Here is a 19,823-nt window from a genome sequence, read left to right on the forward strand (position 1 = left end):
AGATGGTCCAGCAGGTGCATGACTTGTCTACAGCAACAGGATGCAAAAGATATTAAAGAATCTGATGAAGTGTCTGATGGTCAGGGACACCTCAAGAAAATAATAAGTCACGTTGATACGGATCCCAGTGTTCTGGCAAAAATAAGTAAGTGAGTGACTGCCCCAAGTAAAGGGCCGAGAGCTAGAGGATAAGCTGCACTAGTCTGGAGAGAATAATTAGCTAGCAAGATTTGCTGTAGTAAAATTAAAATAGTTGAGGATCAGCAAAGCAATCAAATGCAAATGCAAATGTGAACAACTGGGGAAGGCAAGCCTAATTTTGAAATGTCATTTTTTCCAAACTTGCCATAGTTTCTCAGGTAAGCGAATGGCTTTGGCAGGCTGAAATGCGATGCAGAGAAAGAAACTCTGTGCTGTGACCTTCCTTGGGGCAGCAAAGTGAGTGCCCTAGCACCCAGGCTGACCCCACATGCTGCAGCCCGAGCTGTCTGAGGATCTGGATGGGGTGGATGCAATGAGGAGACTGACCGAGGACAAAAGTATCAACATTCAGCAGCTCTTGGTGTCTGAAATGTTTGGGGAGGAGGGCTCAGCCTCCTGTGGCTTCAGTGTACCTCTGTACAGATGCAAAAATTGCTCAAGAGGGGGAGAGCTTTCCTAATCCCATGTGTTTATTGTCTTTCATTTGTTTAGGGCGATATTTTCAAAACCTTTAATTGTCTGTATTTTGGACTGAAGGCCCTGGCGAAATGTCTCTTTTGCCCCAATTCCCCTATGTTCTTTAAGAACCTGAATATTTCCCCAGCAAATGCCCAGCCCTGTATGTCCATTTCTTCCAGTTTGTCAGCTTGCGCCTTTGGCCTTAAGACAGCTGTTTTGCTCTTCTTCATTCTGCAGAAAACCCCATTTCTTTTTCAGAGAAGAAATGCTCATGGCTTGGAAACTGCTGAGCCAACCTCTCAACCTCAGTCTGGAAGCTGCACCCACTCACCCAACAGAAAATCTGACCCATCTTTCAGACATTGCATGTTATGTTTACAGGTTGTGGTTACATTTAAAGCAGTTTATCTTTGTTCTTACCAAACGAAAATGTGAAGAATTTACAGACAAGTTTAAACAAAGAAGTGGGATCTGAGTCAGCTTCTTCAGTCATCAGTGGTTTTACATGGTCAATTAATTACTATTAGCTCTAACATCCATGAATACCTTCTGGTAACCATCAAGCAAATGACAGTGTTCACCTCCAAGAAATGTCATCAGTTCTTGAAAAGATTGTCAGCACCACCATTCCCTTGGTTTAACTGGAATAATTCCTAGCTTTTAGGGGGTCCCTATAATGACTCCCTATTGAACAGAGGTGGAAGCTCAAGCATGATGCAATGAAGCAATTTGTTTAGGAAAGCACATCAAAGCTGTGGCAGAACCATAAAGATGCCAGATCTTCAAAATGTTATTCCAGCAACCTGCAGAGCACCATCTTATCTGAGATCTTTACTCAGGACACAAGATGTTGACTAACTGTTGCTGGAGAAATCAGGTGGTCCCAGTCTCAGATAAGATGCAGGACACACTAGAGCTGCTCTGGCCTTTTTGCCAGGCTGCGCAGACAGGGTGCCCCATCAAGTGGCCCTACTCGTAACATAATATGCCACAGGCCACAGTCTTTTTGGGGAAGGCTGGCCACACCAATTTAACCCTAAAGGGCCAGATCTATTGCTCACAGAGATCAGTGAGAGAATATTATTATGGGCATTGCACCAGCCACAGAAAAACTCATTGATAGGAAGAAAAAAAAGCTGGAGTGGGGGGTTTATACTGTGCCGGACTAATCACATGTCACTTTCAGAAAAGTTAGTGCTCTCTGGGATAGGTGAAACAGTGAAAAGTGTTTTTTTCCATTTCATGGACATTGATTCAAGACAGCATTGATTTGACCCTACTGGTACTAAACTCCCAGTAGTGCCCAGAGGGCCAGATTCTGCCCTAGGATGGCACCAGGTGACCCCCAGCATAACAGCAACACCAATGTATGGACTCACAGCTCGTGCTGTAGCCATTTTACTGTCTCTGAAACAGTGCCCGTGGAGGTTGACCACCACCATAATGCACGCTATGGATGACTATGCACAGTGGGGATGGGTCTCCCCCTGTTTCCCGTTCTTCACCTGCAGTCTCTCACAGCCCTTCAATGCCTCTCGCCTTTCTTGGGGCTGGACGTGCTGAAGGAAGTTACTCTAAAAGCTGAAGTTTGAGTGTTTGGGGTGAATATGAGGCCCAAAGCAATCAGTAGGGCTGCAGAAAGAAAGGCATACAAAGATGCCATAAAACTTTCGGTCCAATAGAAAAAACAAAGAAGTATTTTATTGGGGCATAGTCCTTGTTGTACTATCATTGTGTCATGGACAAAGAGCGGCAAAGTTTGGAATGCATTAGGCAAGACTGAAAGGACATGAGAGCAGAAATTAACTACGCCAATGGAGTGTTTCTGGAAGCTAGCTAAACTTAGCAGGCAGGACACTGGAGTGGAGGTAAAGAGACAGAGGAAAAGCCCTCCCTGACCTTTACCCATGCAGGGGCAGGGTTTCAATGGATTATCCCCACTCAAGATGAGATCCTGAGTTTCAAATAGATAGCTCTGCACACAGTAGGGCTGGTGCTCCACCAAAAGAGCAAACTCCATGCTAGGTACTTTTGAGAATGGAAAAAAGAAGGAAATGGAGAACATCTCTCTGCCAAACTTGGTTTGCAGCCACGTTTAAAAAAAAACAACTCTGCAGTCTTTGTCCCTGCAACGGCTCTGGGTAAAGTACAGAGAAGAGCAAGACAGATGGTTGAAGGCACGCAGTCTGATGGATGTGGTGGAGTCCCATGTGCTCCACATAAGTGGAACAGAGAAGGTGATTAGAGAATTTTCAAAGTAAGGAGCATCAGTAAACCAGAAAGCAGTAGTTTCAAACACAACCCCAATTATTTTCAAACATGAAAAGGAGTACTTTTTCACACAACATATAGCTAATTACATTGTGCATCACCTTACCACAGGACATTGTGGATGGTAAAGGCTTACATGGAGTTCAAAACCAATCTGATAAACTCATGGACAAAAAGTGATTCAGGAGCTATTAAATATAAACCCATCACCCATGAGACTCAAGTTCTTGGAAGCTTGGGAAATCATTCCCAAAAATCCCCCTTGGCATACCTCCCATGTCCTTACACTCTTCCACCACTATGGTCTGTTGGCTAGTCTCAGGGGCAGGATAGTGGGCTACATGGTCTTCTGGTCTCAGCTAAGCAAGCTAAGTTTAGACAAGCCATGTTCTCCGTGTCCTTGTCTTTGCTGTGATCCAGCTTGTCTTTTTTTTTTTTTTTTTTTAAATTTGTAAGTTCTACAGGGCAGATGGATTTGTATGGGGGAGAGGGGTGATCCCCTCGGCTCAGGGCTCATCAGGCCTCATCCAGGCACTATGCCCTGTTTGGGACCCCAGGGAGGAGATACAATTACAAACCAGAGGGGCTCCAGGAGGCCACTGGGTTGGTGGGACTGGACCACTGTCCTACAAGGAGGAGCTTGTTCAGCCTGGAGCAGAGATGGCTATGGGGCACCTGACAGCACCCTGGCAGTGCCTGCTGGGAAGGGCAGCGACAATGGGCATAAGCTGAAGCTAGAGAGGTTCAGGCTGGAGATAAAGACACACTTCTTCCCCATGATGACAGCCAGGCAGTGCAACGGGATGGCCAGAGAGGCTGAGCCTTCTGCATCCTTGGAGGTTTTCAAGATCCAATAAAAAAAGCCCTTATAAAGCCCTGGGTAAAGTTCCTTATGCGGAAGACTCTCCATTTCCACTGAGCCCTCTGGGCCCAAAGATAATGTAAATGCTAATGAAATGCCATGAGTTCATTGTGTAATTTCTCTTTGTTTCTGAAACGTACATATGCAGGCCTTGGCATTTATACTCATTCGAAAACAGAGATTAACTTCAACTTCCTGCATAACAATAATTACCATTAGGCCGCTCTGTCCCTGTCCTGCGAAAGGAAAGTACATTAACTCTGGCAAAAGCAGTGAACAGGTTTTCAGCTGGTATAAGTCAGTGCAGTGCCACTGAAGCCAACAGGCTGTGCTGAGTTGCACCCATTGAAAGTCTGCTCCTATGCACTTTGGACATTGGTCCCTCAGCTTCCCCCCCTGCTTATATCAGCATCGCTACATGGTCAGGAAGGCCACTCGGGTGTAGCACATCAGCAGGGTCCTTGCGATAGATGATGGGCAGGGAAGCTGCTTTGCCCGTGCACAAGGGTGTCCTTGTGCTCCCACCGCGAGGAGAGGACACACAGGTTGCACAATCTTGCTCATGCCAGCAGGGAGACTAGCCAGACCTCTCACACTCGCACAGAGTGGAGTAGGAGGGGGCTGCTTTCTCTTCCTCTTGCTGACGAGGTCCCCTTTTCCTTTTGAGAGTGCTGCTGGATGGGCAGCAGGGTGCAGGCACGGCTCTATCAGCGGCCGTGCTGTGAGATCCTAAACAGCACACTACAGAGCTGTCTTTGAACTGACAATGGGGCACTGGCATGGCTGCACAGCTTCCCCTTCATAGGGCACTTTCTGCCCACAGGAACATGCTTTTTGAAGAGGAATGGCCCTTGCCTGGGATTTGCTAACTCCAAACATCTATCCTGCTTTGTACTGGAATGGCCAAGAGTAACGGGCTGGATTAATGCCTCCATTGCCACATGGGCAGTGTAACGCCAAATTTATGTGTTACACGCTAATAGCAAAAATCCTACCAGCAGGTGAGGCATTAAACTGGCTTTGGTCTCCCCTGTGGACCTAAAAGCTGCGTGTGCTTACTTTAGACGTTATCAGCATCACTTCCCTTGTGAACTCTACTTGCTATCCATATCCAAAACAAAGCATCACCTGACTCCTGTTTTGTTTTCTCTCTTTTCCCAAAACAAAGTGAGGACACAGACAATGCAGGTGATGGAGCATTTCATTTGTGTTCTCTAGTTTGAGAAGAAAGGGGGGTAACATCCTGGCTGGCAGCAACAGCTGTGCTCAGATGAAGAGCTGGATCCTGCCCTCCATCAACATGGTTGCAATAGTGAACAGGCTTTTGAGTCTTCAAGCCAAATTCTTCCCAGCTGTAACACATCACTGCCACCCAGCAAAGCAATGTCATGGAGTGTGATTTCTTTGGGACCTTGTTGCTCTGTCCAGCTTTGTGATGCAGTTTCTCCCTCCTCCCCTTCCAAAAATCCCATTTAAAAATGCAGGTATTAACCAATAAGCACTGCAAGGTAATGAGAGACATTTTTCCTCATTTCCAGCAGAGACTCAAACTAGGCAGGATGCATTGCCACAGACGAACCTGTGAACACATGCACTGGCTGCTCACACTGTTCAGGAACTGGGTGTACACGCTCAGCAGAGAAGAATTTCCGTACACCTTTTGGTTTTCCACCTGTGTTCAACCTCTTAACTGTGACGCCCATTGCTTACATGAGTCATCCTATTTAAGTCAGTGGGACTACTCACTGAAGTGCTACTCATCAGGAGAAAGGGTTCTCCAGGCAGGCCACAAATACCTGATCATGCTTAAATTTGTGCATGCTTGCTCCAGGCATAATTCAAACACCTTCACAAGATCCCTTTAACAGCCACAAGCTTTTGGAAAGTCAGAGGAATGCAGGATTGACTGGGTGTTGTAACGGAAAAGCGTAGGCCAGGCAAACAAAGAGTACACAATCATTGCAAAGAAGGAAGAAAAAAGAAGCAGGAAAGTAAAAAAATGTGCAATACGTGGGAGTTTTTTTGAGCTGGTCCATCACCATCAGAGGGAATATTCCAAATTTTTACGTAATGGACTGTTTCAAAAAGTGTAGAAAATGATGTTATGTCACTCCATGCCCTGTGTGCCTCCCTTGCCATATGTGTAAAATTGTTACTAAATAGGAAATAGACCACTATTTTTATTATACTGGAGGACGGAAAACTGGGGAGGAGTTTTTAGTTCCCTGATTTGAACAACAAAGCTGTCAGACAGAGGGTGCACTTCACCCATGCTGTTCTTTTGAATCATCTAGATTACAGATCTTAAGGAATGACACGTGCAGAGACTTGTAAAATGTTAACACTAATGTTTACTCTCTTCTTTATCTTCATAGTGTATTGTATGTCCATCTTATTCCTGTTCTATAGTCCTGCTAGGTATCTTCCTAGTGGATAATGACAGCAGTATATGGTCACTGTTCAAACATCATAGAAATATGCAAATCGTACAAAGGTGGTTCCAGTTTCAGCAGGATTGACTTAGCCCCCGCTGCCAAAGAGGGGGGAGGCTATTCAGTTTGGCTCAGTCAGATAGGGTGCTGTTCATCCAAGCCTGGCATTCGCTCCACAGGCAATAAATATTCCAAGTCATTTCTTGGAAGCGCCAGCATTTCCTGGTGGAACTCCTTTCACCCCAAACAAGCGCACACCCTTCCTGTACAGCACACTGCAAGACGCGTGCTGGGGCCAGTTGGTGCCTTGCCGCGATGCCTCAGCAGGCACAGGAGTTACCTGGATCACAGCATTTTCGAAGAGACTCCTGGGCCAGGCAGTTTTTAATAACACGTTGTGAAGAGCAAAGAGCATCTCCCTTACATTGGGAGCAGCTTTTTCTATTGCCTCCATGCAAGCTGCTTTGTGGTGTGTGTGCAAATCCACTGATTCAGCTCAGGGACACTCTCCTGATTGGACCAGATGCATGAGGAAATTGAGAAGTAGGGACCAGCCACAAACAGGTTGTGGGCCCAAGCACCAGGTGAGGAAGGCTTCTGAGTCATGGTCTCCAGAACCCAAATCTTCCCTTGACCTCACGGAGGAGGGATTTTGCATAGAGCTCTGGGCCACCTGAGGGGATTTACCAAAGATCTCACTAATTTTTCAGTTGCCCTTGGGAGACTTCCTTTCAAAAGCGTGGAATCCTGCTGCTATCTGCCAGCTCTGCTGAGGAAGCCTTCATGGTGTTTGGTATCACTGCATCAAGCAACCTGAACAGAAAGCAACAGACTAACTGAATCATGCAAAACATTTGCCTGATGCATGGCTAGGAAGAAGAAATTTTTTTTCCTGGACAGATGTGTGTTTTGAAAGACAAAGAGACATTTTGGCCACTTTTCTACAACCCAGGCTTTTCCTGCATAGACCCACTTCAACCAGTGCCACATGCCTGGGCCCTAATCTTCTCTCTTTGCAGATACTAAGCTGATCAGGCTTGAGTCTAGCATGTCACACACCTTCCTTCTCCTTTACCATCCTCCTTTATAAACCATGGAGAAACCTTCCTTCTGATTGTTTTTTGTTAACATAGGAGGACGACCAAGGATTTTAAACTGCAGTCCCTCGGGAAAAAACTGTTAATGCTGCTGCTGAGGTTGTGTTCCAGATCTATGAAACTGTGCTTTTTATATCTGCTTTTTCCCCCTGCCTGTGCGAAAGAGGGTGGCTAGAGATGTCTGCCTGGCTGTCTCTCATAGCCCCAAAAAACAGCAAAGCTGAACTCAAGCCCTGATAAATCCTTATGACATACAGCCGCACAGAGGGTGCTGGCACTCTCAGGCACTGGCCCAGGCTGTCTTCTGTAGCATCCATCTTGGCTTAACAGGCAGAGAGCTGGCAAACAGTTTTGTCTGGGCTTAGGAAACAGAAGAAAGGAGTGAAAGCTATACACGTACTCATTTTTAGAACGAAGGCAAAACATTCGATGACCACTTCAGCTTCATGATCGCCTAGTTACACACAACCTTTAAGCCTTTGTTTTTAATTTACCCAGAGAGGGATCTTTCTTTTTCTTTACTTCTCTGTGTCAGCCAGCTGATATTTGTTCAGGGTGGAAAATCACCCTTAAGATCTACTTTGAAGAAAAATAAATACGTGTATTAAGAGAATACTTTCTCAGTTAGCTGCGCATGCCCTGGGGATAAGGGATTTTTCTTGTGCATGTTCACTCTGTAATTGAAGTCCAGTAGGAAGCAGGCACTCATAGTGGGGGCATTACCTGATTTGTTTTGACAGCCTGGGAGCAGATAGGAAAGAGAGGCTCCCCATTCCCTGCCCCAGCAGAGCCAGCCCTGTGTGCTAGCTGAGACCCCACTATGGGCAGGGGAATTTGCAGTGCGTTAAAGGCACAACTGGCACAGCTTCCCCACCCACCCACCCACTCCTGCCCTAGAGGAGAGGAAAACAAGAGTCCTTCAGGGTTAGGATCAAAAGTATCAGTGCTTCACCAGTTCTCAGTGCCTGTGTGGTTTCAGAGAGGTTCTTGGCAGCTGCAGTCATTTAAAGCAGCTCTGGGCTGCTCTGATTTACGTGCATAGGGTGAGCAGGGACAAACACCTTCTGAAGCTCAGAGCAAATATTTGGGCCAATAGTGTCCACAAGTACGAAAAATAACAGCACTTCTTTCTCTTTTAACATATTTTTGGTGTTATTTTGAAAGTCTCTGATTAAACCCAAACTAGCCACTTCCAAACTAGCTGACAACCGTATGTATCATATATGAATTCATATCACTCTCTGCCCATTTTGTGTGATTGTTTACAGGCATAGCTAAAAATCCACTGATGCGAGTGAAGGAGGACAGCTAGAACCAGGCTTAAGATGTCATATTGTATTCTTGCTTCTACAGCCAACCAATGGTAGAAGTATTTTTAATGTCTTAAAAGTTAATGAATTTATAACCAGTGAAATTGACCCCTTCTGCACCATAGGACAAAACACTATGCCCATAGTCCCAGAAGCCTTTAAGCCTTGGGGAAAACAACACACCTGTGCTTGAAATGTGGTTGACTAAAATCCACACTAAAACTTAGATTAATATTTTGAAGAAAGAAGTAAAGAGGGAATTAAAAGCAAGGTTGTGCCACACCCAATTTTTTTAAGCTCTGGCCACAGTGTAGAGAACATAATCCATTCAATTGCCTTTTACACAGGGTTCCCTGCCTTCCATTAAGTGGTCTCCAACTTACTACTTCTTAACCTTTGATTTTAAGAATTGACATTTTAAGAAGTTTACTTCAGGGGATGGAAAATTTGCCTAGTGCTTTAAGCAACATCCACCAAGCTAACCCAATTTTTGATACGCAAAGTCTCTTAAAAGTGAGGTTTAATTTCCTCCCACCAGAAATCAGGATCAGACTCTTGAAGAGACCGTAGGACTCTTGCACCAGGATGAAGCTGTGATATTCTTTGCAAGGAAAGCATCAGCAAATTCTTGAGGTGTAGATGCTTAAAGGTGAGTACTTGATCCAAACTAAGCAGCCTAAAAGTCAAGAGCTGTATTGGATGAAGAAGTCACAAGGGAAAAACTTGTGCTTTCTGACTGTAATGTGAAGGCCACACTCTAGGAAGCTGAACTTGGTCTGTGCAGACAGGTTATATTCATGGAGGTACTTCTGAGTTTTTTACTTTATAAAGATCCTTCAACACAATTTTTAAACATAAGCTGACAAAATAATAATAATAAAAAGCTAGTTCACATCACAACCAGAAGCTGGAGATCATGTCAGGAAATACTTCTGAGCACCAGATGGACAAATGGGTAGGATTGTGTTGTAACCGTGATGATTTAGGGATACAAGTGGGTCAAGCCTTGAAGGGAGAGGTAATGTCTCTTAACTGAAACAACCAATACAGTTGGAAAAAGCTGATGAGCTGGAGAAGGAATTGTGTGCTAAAAGTTTGACTGTATTTTGTCATCTATTAGCTACTTTAATTAAAGATTTGACTTTTTCATACAAAATGTATGTCAATTAAATTGAAGAATTGCTTTCTAGACTGATTTTGAAATTTGTCTTGAACTGCCACGGGACCTATTATCAAGGCTCTTTGTGTCATGACTGCACACCCTAGGTGTAAGTCACTAATTCATAACAGTTATAGAGATGCCTTTAAACCAGACCAGTGTTGTTATCTGAATAAAACCTGTTGGAAGAGCAAACAGTCATAGCAGTCACATTTTCCCCTGATCTGAATGATTGCTGCATTTATTCATACAACAGATGGCCAAGCTAGGGCTTGAAGAACTGAATTAAAATAACAGCTTTATCATTAATTGAAAACTCATGGAAATTAGAAGCCAGTTTGGTGGCTTTTCAGAGGCAGGATCACTTATTTATTTCCCTTCGAAGCACAAAAAGTCCAACCTGGGCAACAGAGTATGGTCCCCCGCACCAAGCATGAGATGGAGCTGCACAGCTGAATGATGACGTTGAAATGAGCTTTCCCTTTCCTGTGCACAGGACCTCACTTGGGTAATAAAATGTGCAGAGCTTAATCTATCCACAGAGTTGTCAATGACACAGGCATGTCCTCTGCCCTGTCTTCACCAGACACTGAGTGAAAATGCAAGAAAAAAGGGCCATATACCAATAATTGTGTATTTCACTCTTCTCAGCTGCAACGGGTGGAACTGTTGGGTGAAACAAAGCATAAGTGTGTGTTCACTCAGCTCTTCTGTCAGTGCACATCAAGAAAACTCTGTTGATTTCCTGCATATTTCAATCACACCAATATTGCAAATGTTGTTCAGCCTGTTGTCCATGACCACAGCTTACAGACCTTTCCTGTAAACTCCTGTCTTTCCTTAGACTCCTTGATGAACCGAATTGCTTGTCTGCAGCTCTGCCTCTCAATATACTGAAAAATCTGACAGTGTTTAACAGCAGCCATTTCTGGATGCAACTGTTGTAAATAATTTCTGGGGATAAGAAAAATTTAGAAGCTTCCAAGGATAATCAGTGTTCAGTCATAGCAAAGCTAAGTATTTTCACCTACATATAAAATAGGTAGTCAGTCAAAATATTTAATGAACACGAAGTCAAAGATTTCATTTCAATAAAGTCATGTAACAACTCATTTTTTACTGTCTTGCTTAGCCTTTTGTAAATAATATCAGGTCAAAACAATAAAAGTCAAAACTAAGTTTTATTTTGTTAAGCATTCTAGGAATTTCACTTTTCCTCTCAATTCAGAATTAAATTAGTTTTGCTTGCATTACGCCATTCATTTTTTATTTGAATCAAAAGATGCATTGTTTTTGTTGCAGGATAAGGAATTATTATTTTCCTAAGTAAGTTTTGCTAAATAGCACACATGAAGTTTTAGTATCACCTAATTAAAAAACAACAACCCGATTTATTTAGTTACAGGATGAGTTCAAAGAGATAAAATGCACAAATACTTGCAGCTGCAGCAGTTTCATGCTATTTATCAGTGGTGGCCAAATTTGTGAGTGCCCCCAAGAGTGAGAAGCAAAAGCCTCACTGATAGTGTACATGGCTTTTAAAACCTCTACAGTTATCCAGCTAGCTGAGTAATGAAAAGAGTGAAGTTAGACCAAGAGGAGCTGTTTCTAACCTGTATTTAGAAATGTGTCAATAAGGTGTATGGGGAGCCCAAAGGGGCTAGTGAAGTGTTGAGACCTGGGAGTAGAGGTGTGATGACAGGAAGAAATAGGGCTTTAGAGAAAGAAGAGCTGAAGCTGGGAGGGATGGATGTGACTGGAGGGAGTCTGAAGGAAGGGAGAGGGAAGGAGATGAATGGGGCTTGAAAATGGTGGGGAGATTTCAGGCAGTTCTGTATAATGCCTCTGTGTCTTGCCTCCTCAATACCATGGATCTTATCAGCTGACCAAATGGTTTTGTAGGACCTTCTTTCTGTCATTACAGCAGGGTAGCCTGGTCCTTCCTGGGTTGCTGGTGTATGAGCTGGCTGAGGACAGGGTGAGGCAGAAGGAGACCAGACCAGCACTGAAGCTTGCTGCTCCTCCTTTCTGCAAGAATGCAGAGATCACTCACTAGAAGGGGAGGTGGTTAAGGGAAGGAGCAGTGTCCCATGTCCCTCACACCCCTCCTCAGCTTCCAGTGCTGCCTGCAAGGCCAGCTCTGTGCAGGTCTCTGCATGCAAGAGGTGGAGATCACCTTTTTGGGTAGCATGTGCTGCTTAAACAGTCATGCCTCCCTTTCCCCTAAAGAAAGCAAAGGAAAAGCAGGTGGCCTCAGTGGGGCCACCTTCTACCACTAGCTGCCAGTGAACCTAGGTTACTGCCTGATTGTCTCTACCTAAAGTCAGCCTCACAGAAAAGTTTTTTGTTTAGGGCTTGATCCTTTTGGTGGAACATATGTACAAATGGTGCTGTTGAGCTAAGTGAATATATTAAAAGACACACACACACACACAAACAACAAAAAACCTGCCAAGTGTATGAAAAGCAATGGATATATAAACAAATCTTGGCTGACTTAGAGGTGATATTGAAAAAAAATCAAATGGAGAAGTATCCATTTCTTCTAGCTAGGTTTATATTAGTATGAGACATCTGGTAACTCTTCTGAGACCACATCCTAACATCAGCTGCACCAGAAAGAATTGCTTCAGAGAGAGGTGAGGAGCTCTTTTAACACTGATGTCCTGGCTGATCTGGTTGTGGTTGGAAGTGATAACCACACAGTCCAAAAAGGCACTGTTCCTCCTCCCCATGAGGATTTCTTTTTAGGATGGCAGTTGTTGCTGAATGGAGGCTGACATCTTAACGAATGAAACCTAAGAATAACAGACTTGAGAAGCTCCTTGACTGCTGAAAGTCCACCAGGGACAGCTTTTCCATGTTGGTCCTTACTTTTACGGAAGTGTTACCAAAGAAGGCACAAAGATTAAGCAAGCAGTGCACGTAGGCCAGGCCACCCTAAAGCTCACTTTATTTGTGTTACCCTTTTTCTCTGCCCATGCAACTCTTGAAATCCATCTTCTATGTCTTCTCTTCCAGGCTGCAAGTTCAGGTACTGCACTGGAGAGGCTTGTTCCTCACAAGCTGCAACATTAGAATCAGTAGTACATCTAAAGTCAATGAAGCTAAGGGATGCATTTCTGCAACATTCGCCTGTACACTTTCTAAAGCCTAGAGCATAACAACACAGGTGTTGATAGGCTTTGAGAACTGTCATACTACAGATGTATAAGTAATACAGATAAAATAACCGTGTTGAGGAAGTTGCATTGGAAAAGTTAAGATAGTTGAAAGCAGTTAGCCAGCCTAACTTATCTAGCGTTACAGTGGAAGGCTCCAACACCTATTATAACTCTTACATGTATTTAATTTTAACATGCACTGTGCACTACCATGCATAGGGAAAAAGAGCAGCTGAAGGAGTGAAACAATCACGTACGCACCCCACTGATTTTTCCTAGTGAGAAGCATACTTTTGCTCCTCCTGACTTCCTTTCCCTGAAGGAAAAGATTATGTTGACTGTAAGCAGCAGTGCTGCAGGTTATGGAAACATGTAGCCATACTGTCTGTTTTCCACACACGTCTCCCTGCTAAGTCTGTCTCTTAAAAAGATAACACCTTTGTTACAGAAACATGTGGAAGAAACTTGCAGGTGACTTCGCTTATGCTCAAGCAAGTGGGAGAAGGAACCACAGATGTCGTTGTGCTGACACTGCCCAAAGCTGCAGGAAACTCTCTCACAACTGAAAATCAGCATGTTCAGACAAGCAGCACAGGGGTGATACTTCACTCCAGCAAGGATCCTTCTGTATTAGCAGATGCAAGTGAGGTAGTTTCAGCATGTGGGCGTCAAACGAAACCTAAAGTATACGGTGGATTTAGTGACTTTCAATTTGTTAGCTTTACAGACGTGAGTTTGCAAACAGTTTGGATAATTCTGTGACCCAAAAGAAAAGCCAGCTGTTTCCAGGCTTCACTTTCAATCACTTCCTCCTACTCTCTTAAAACAAGAGGAAAAAAAGTACATTAAAAAAAATTTAAAAATCCTGCTTCCTGTCATCAGAGGCTCCAACCGTCACTCTGTTTTGCTTGAAAAGGGCAGTGTCCTTGTTCCCCAGGGATCAACAGGCAAATGGCTCCTGCTCAGCAGGCAGGGCTGTGTGCTGCAGCAGAGGTTTATGGTGTGGTGTCCCAAAGATTCAAATGGCTTCCCCTTCCCAGCTCTTCTCCAGAGCCTGCCCCACTGGGAATATCAGGTAAAGCTCCTACTGATCTATTTCAACAGGAGAGCTGTCATCAGCCGTGATGGTGAATAAGTCTGAAGCAGTCCAACATCTAAATGTGTACAAGTGGTTCTGAATAAAAAACTCTGCAAGTAGCATTGTTTCTGTTTTTCTACTCTGGATCTCAAAGGTCTTTACATGTTGTCCTCCCCAGGTGTCTCCAAGACAGGTAAAGGCCTCTTCTGCCATGCTATGTCTCCTGAGTTGAAGATTAGGCCAAATAATTAAGAAGTGCTGCATGTAAAATGTAGAGCTGTCAGGGTCTAGTGGGCCTGATACCATCATAGGGCATACCAAAGTGAAAGTAGAGAAAAGAGCTAGCAGGCTGAATTTTGAAATAGTGTCTAAAAGGGTACCGTCAGTTTGAACACTCTTTCATGTCATTTCACTCTTTCTCTTCCAGGTCTGTCTCACCAGCAAAGCTGCACCTCAGGGGATAGACTTCACCCCTTCATTTTGCCATTGCAATGGGATGGAAGCTTCTTGCTGTATGAATCTCAACTAAGAAACCATGGAAATAGGAATGTGTTTGAGCCATTTGGTGAGGAAACCTGCTCGGAAATGTGGGACTTGAACCATGCTATCTGGATTTCCACTGAGATTATTTCTCAATGCTAAATCACCTTCAGCCAAAAAGAAATGCAGCTCAGGATACTTTATAATCCTTTGTCTGTATTGCTACTGTATGGACAGTAGTGAATTCTCAAGACAGCCATTTATTCTGCTAAGTGACCCTTTCACATCACTCTGGCAGCATATTATAGCTTTATATTGGCTGCACATTATATTTACACCCACTTAGCACTCCTGCAACAATACGAAGAGAACTTACAGAAATGAGAACTTGCATGTTCTGCATACTGAGGGAATGTAATATTTCTTATAAACTTCTACTCCAGCCCAACATTAACTGCATAGAAAGCTGGTTTGCTTCTGGATACACATTTTAAAAGCATCCAAGGGACCCAGTGACTTCAGCCACATTTTTTAAAGCAATTGTGGTATAAAGGAGAATATGATTACACTGTCATTGAAAGGTGGCTGTGTATCCTTCCACCATTTAGCAGCTTGTTGTAGGTGTGCCTTGCTCTTCTGTAGGTGCCAAATGCCATGCTATTAATGCACTCAGCCACTGACTGTGTCCAGCCACATAGGATCCCCTGAGCTTCGAAGGTCAGTCTCTGGCTGCTCCTTGGGCCTCTGTTTCCAATCTGATATCTGTATGGACAACTAGTCTTGGTATCAGCTCCTCCAAAACTATCCGAGATGTATCCAGGGAAACTTGTGAGTACAAGGTCACTTATGAATATAGTGCTCCAAGCACACAGGAGGACCTTTCCCTTCTTGGAGATGCTGGTAACTGATTTCCCAAGCTCCAAAGAAGATGGGTGACACTCCTGTCCTCTCAAACATTATGTGAGTGGGAAGCTGCAGGAACACAAAGGGCTGTGGATGGTCTGCCTGCCTGCCAAAATGAGAGCTCAACCCAATTCACAGTCATCTGTCCTCCAGTCTTTATTCAATTTCCCACGGTATAAACTCTTCGTCTCCCATTTGCTTTGATCTGTACCCATTGACTGCAAAAGGCCCATTTTTCCTGCCTCAAAGGTGAAAACACCTAACTAAAAGGCTACATCAGACCTCAGTGTTTCCACAACAACAAAAAAGACACTTGTATGCTTCACTTCACCAGGAAAGAAAGGGAAAATCATCAATCAGACTGGATACTGGAGTGGTCAATTGACTGCTAAGTCAGCTGTCCAATCGATTATCCACTTGAAGTAGTCAACCACTTTTGTAGAAAGAGGACCATATGCGTTTCCTTCTGACATCTAGCTGGCAGATACTTATAAAAGCTTCAAGAGACTCTGGGGAAAACAATGCAGGCTTTTCAAATGCCCCTTGAAAGCACAGCAAGTCTGTGGAGAATTGATTTTAAGTTTTTGTTCAAAAAGTGAAGGGAGGAAATGCTCTAGAGATTTGACAACTTTTAAACAAAATATATCCAATTCAATTGTGTCTTGTAACTCAGAAATACTCAAAACAGTCCTCGGTTTTCCTCCAGATTCTTTCAACAGCCTCATGCAAGGTGGGTATGAATTCCCTGCACAACTGGAGCAGCTTCAGTCACTGTGTAACTGGTTTTCTTTGTGATTCTATAAAGCTGAGTATATTTCTAAATGTACCTGGAATCTCCTTTGCACCGAGGCACAGTAGCACTACTCCTGTAATTATATAAAGCCTTGAAGGCCATTTCATACTACCTCTGTGGTGTGATCAGGATATGACAGTTTTGAATCATGAGCTCTGGTGTTTTCTTCTGCCGTAGGTTAAGGTGTAGCCACCCCCTGCCTTTCCACCCACCCCTGATTAGCAGTCTGAGGTAGTAGTGTAGGGCAGTAGTCTGGGCAGTGGTGTAGGCATGTGTGCTTCTCTCACCCCACCATGGGAGTACCATCTTCTGGCAGAGAAACAGGGTAGGCAGCTGGGAGCCATAATAGTTTGATCTGCTGCAGATAAAGATGTCAGAGCTCATAACTTGGAGTGCTGAGTGTAAGTCAGAAATAGCCCTATTCATCATTTAGCTCCAAGTTTTGTGCCCAATTCTTTTATGCCATGCTATTCGAGTGCCCAGAGCCCTACAGAGTGACTGGATAAAAGAAAAGCCAACGAGCTCTTTAAAGAGATGCTACTCAGGTAAACTTGTGAATATTAGAAAGGCTGAAAGGTGCTATGGAGCCAGATGTATTCCACTACATTGTAGCTCAGTACCTGCTCTAAGCTACCACTTTTACATTGCAGGTCCATTATAGCAGCAAATATTAGCAGGAGGGCAGAAAAAAAATCAATATAAAGTTTTCAAGAAGCCGAATCAGTCTTCAAGGTTAGAGAAATTATTTTCTTAAATAAAAGGACACCAAATAGAATTTGGGCAGAAGTTGGACCAGACCACTGATGAGTCACACTGTCTAAAGACAGCTGTGTACTGAAGCTGAATTGACTGCGATATATCAGGCTCTTAGCTTCCCATAGGGCAGGAACAACAGGTTTGCAACCCAAAGACCCAGCAGCCCTCCCCAGTCTGTGTGATACCAGCTGGCCAGCTGCCAGGCATCCTGGGAACGCTGCTCTGCAAATGCCCTGTGGGAAGATCGTGGGGGACTATATGTGCACCTGCAGAAGGCTGGCAGGGGTGGCTAATTCAGCGGTGTATGGGTCTGCCCTCTGCCTGCCAATAAAATGATCTCTCAATCCATATAAAACTGGCTGCTTTTGCCCTCAAGGCTGGAATACACGGGGACCTGGAGTAACAGAGCTGACAATGGAAGGCTAGCTGTTGGGGAAACATCCATTTCTTTTAAACCATGAATGCAGAAAATATTTGTCCTGTTTGATTTCTATTGATAATGGAAAGATGCCATTTTCCATGACTTTTTGATCTATAGGAGAAGATCTCTGTGCAGTCCCCAGTCCATAGAGGTGTCTATATATGGACACTTGGAAAAAAGGCTATTGAGAGAAAAGGTAAACACTAGTTTGAAGCTACAATTTAGTAAATTTTAGGGGGTGGATGATCTCTGGTAGCCAAATTTTTTCTGGACCTTCCACTCTTTTGTCTTCTGGCTGTATTTTGTTTTCATGTTACATTAGTGGAAATTACAGAATGGGTCATATTGCCTGACTTTCACCAAACCAGGTATTTTGCCTGGTGCCAGTGAAAACTCTGCATTTATTGTATTTTGGTAGTTTTGAATTTCCCAACCCTGAACTCTCAGAATTGCACCAAAATAGGCACACTTCTCTCTTAACTTTGGCTTTAACTAATCATTAAAAATTACCAAGAAATCAAATGCAAATGTAGGAGGTGGGTGGGGATGAAAATCAAAATCACCACCACTTCAGTCCATGCACTGGCCTACAACTGCAGGTATAGCTTTATGCAGGCTGTTTGAGAATCGGTCCTGATGCACACTAACTCTGTTCCTCTAACTAGCCCTCCTGCAGACACATTCCCATATAATCGACAGGTTTCTGTGCTCTGCCTGTTAGTCTGTTAGACTGTGAAGTCCAACCATGGTCTGTCAGTGTCTTGTAGACGCAGTCTGCAAAATTCTTGGGCAAAACTCCTCATGGTATGAACAGCAATTGGTATTATGAGGGAGGGAGCCTTCCTGTGTCAGAGATGGGGAAAGCTCTTAATACAAAGCTCCTAGGAAACTTAGCTGCCCCGTGAGAAGGAAAGCATACCATCATCCCCAAACCTGAAAAGGCTCCACTGTGGTTTTATCCACTGAATGTTTATAAAGAAAGACATAAGGTCAGAATAAACTAAGCTGAAATAAAGGAAGGCTTTCCCCTGTCTCCAGAGAGTTTTCATTTTATTTACCCTTTCTTACCTGTCATATTATAGATTACTTTCTTTTTTGGTTCTCCTTCAACATTTTTAGGGTGCCAGTTTTGCTTGCACGTTTTCCCAATTTGGAGCTTGAAGGCCAGGTGCAGGCGAGTCATTACAATAAGTGGTGGTGTGCTGGTGCCATGCCTTACAGCTACAGACAGATTCTGATGCTGCACTGAGCTAAGCCAGATGATGATGTTATCATCATCCCCAGGGTGCTCATCACCACCTCAGGGAAAATCAGCCAGGTTGGTTTACACACTTAAACTACATGGCTTGGGTTTGTGCTATGCCAGTTGTTTTTCCCTACAGCGTATCAGGGAACCACTCCGCCCGCAGAATTGCACAGGTGGCAGCTTCCATAGGGGTGATACTGACACCTTCACCTGCACAGCTGGCTCGAAAGAGGTTGCCTAAACTCAACAAATTAAGGGCATTTTTGATCCAGAGTGTAAAGTCTAGATCCACTATGCAGGCACTTAATTCCCAATGACAAATATCTCTGAGGATCTAAGCCTAAAGTCTCTTGCAGAGTAGGGTGGTATTTAATTCCATTCTTAAACTCAAAAAAATACTTCTTGTATATGCTTACACATGGATAGCCAAAAGCACTTGAAACAGAAACAGATTTCTCCGAGGATAACCATCCTAAGGTCTTGCCCTGTGCCTAGGTTCTGTTCCCAGATCTTCATACTGCACAGATAACAGCTCCCAGATCTTTATACTGTACAGATATTTTGTATGTCTAAAAACCTAGCATTTAAGCTCATCTTCATGCTCTGCAAGATGGGATTGAATTGTCTTCCTTCTGTTCCATTCACGTCCAAGGTTTGTCTTGTGTTTTCCTATCATTCCCTTTAGGTTGCACAGATGTTTCAGAGAAACAGCGCAGAAAGGCAGCAAAGGAAGGGACTAATTTTGACAAGACTTATCCTACCAAGACAGATCATGGACTCATTTCAATTAATTTCTTAAGGCTTTACCCCACTAAAGGACCAGTATCTCAAGAGATGTAAAGCAACCAAGCTGTGTCAGGTGACTCCTGTAGAGCAGAGTGTGACCAATGCCACACACCTGCAGTAAGGCCATTCTGTACCATTTACCACCTCCTATGTTGATTCTTACACATAGTAAGTCTTTGTCTCTCTTTTTTGATGTCCCTTTCAGGTTATCATCATTCCTCCAAAACAGTGGAACCTTCTAACAATTGCATATGGGGATCCAGCCAGGACATAAAAAGCATCCATTACAACCTACCTTTAGGAAGCCGATAATTTGGTGTTTATAGGACTTAACCAGTCCTATTTTCATAGTCTTGATCACATAACACATTTCTCTTTAACTTGATTTCCACTGTCCACTCCAGA

The sequence above is a fragment of the Harpia harpyja genome, chromosome Z (genome assembly GCF_026419915.1).
Source record: "Harpia harpyja isolate bHarHar1 chromosome Z, bHarHar1 primary haplotype, whole genome shotgun sequence".
Taxonomy (NCBI): domain Eukaryota; kingdom Metazoa; phylum Chordata; class Aves; order Accipitriformes; family Accipitridae; genus Harpia; species Harpia harpyja.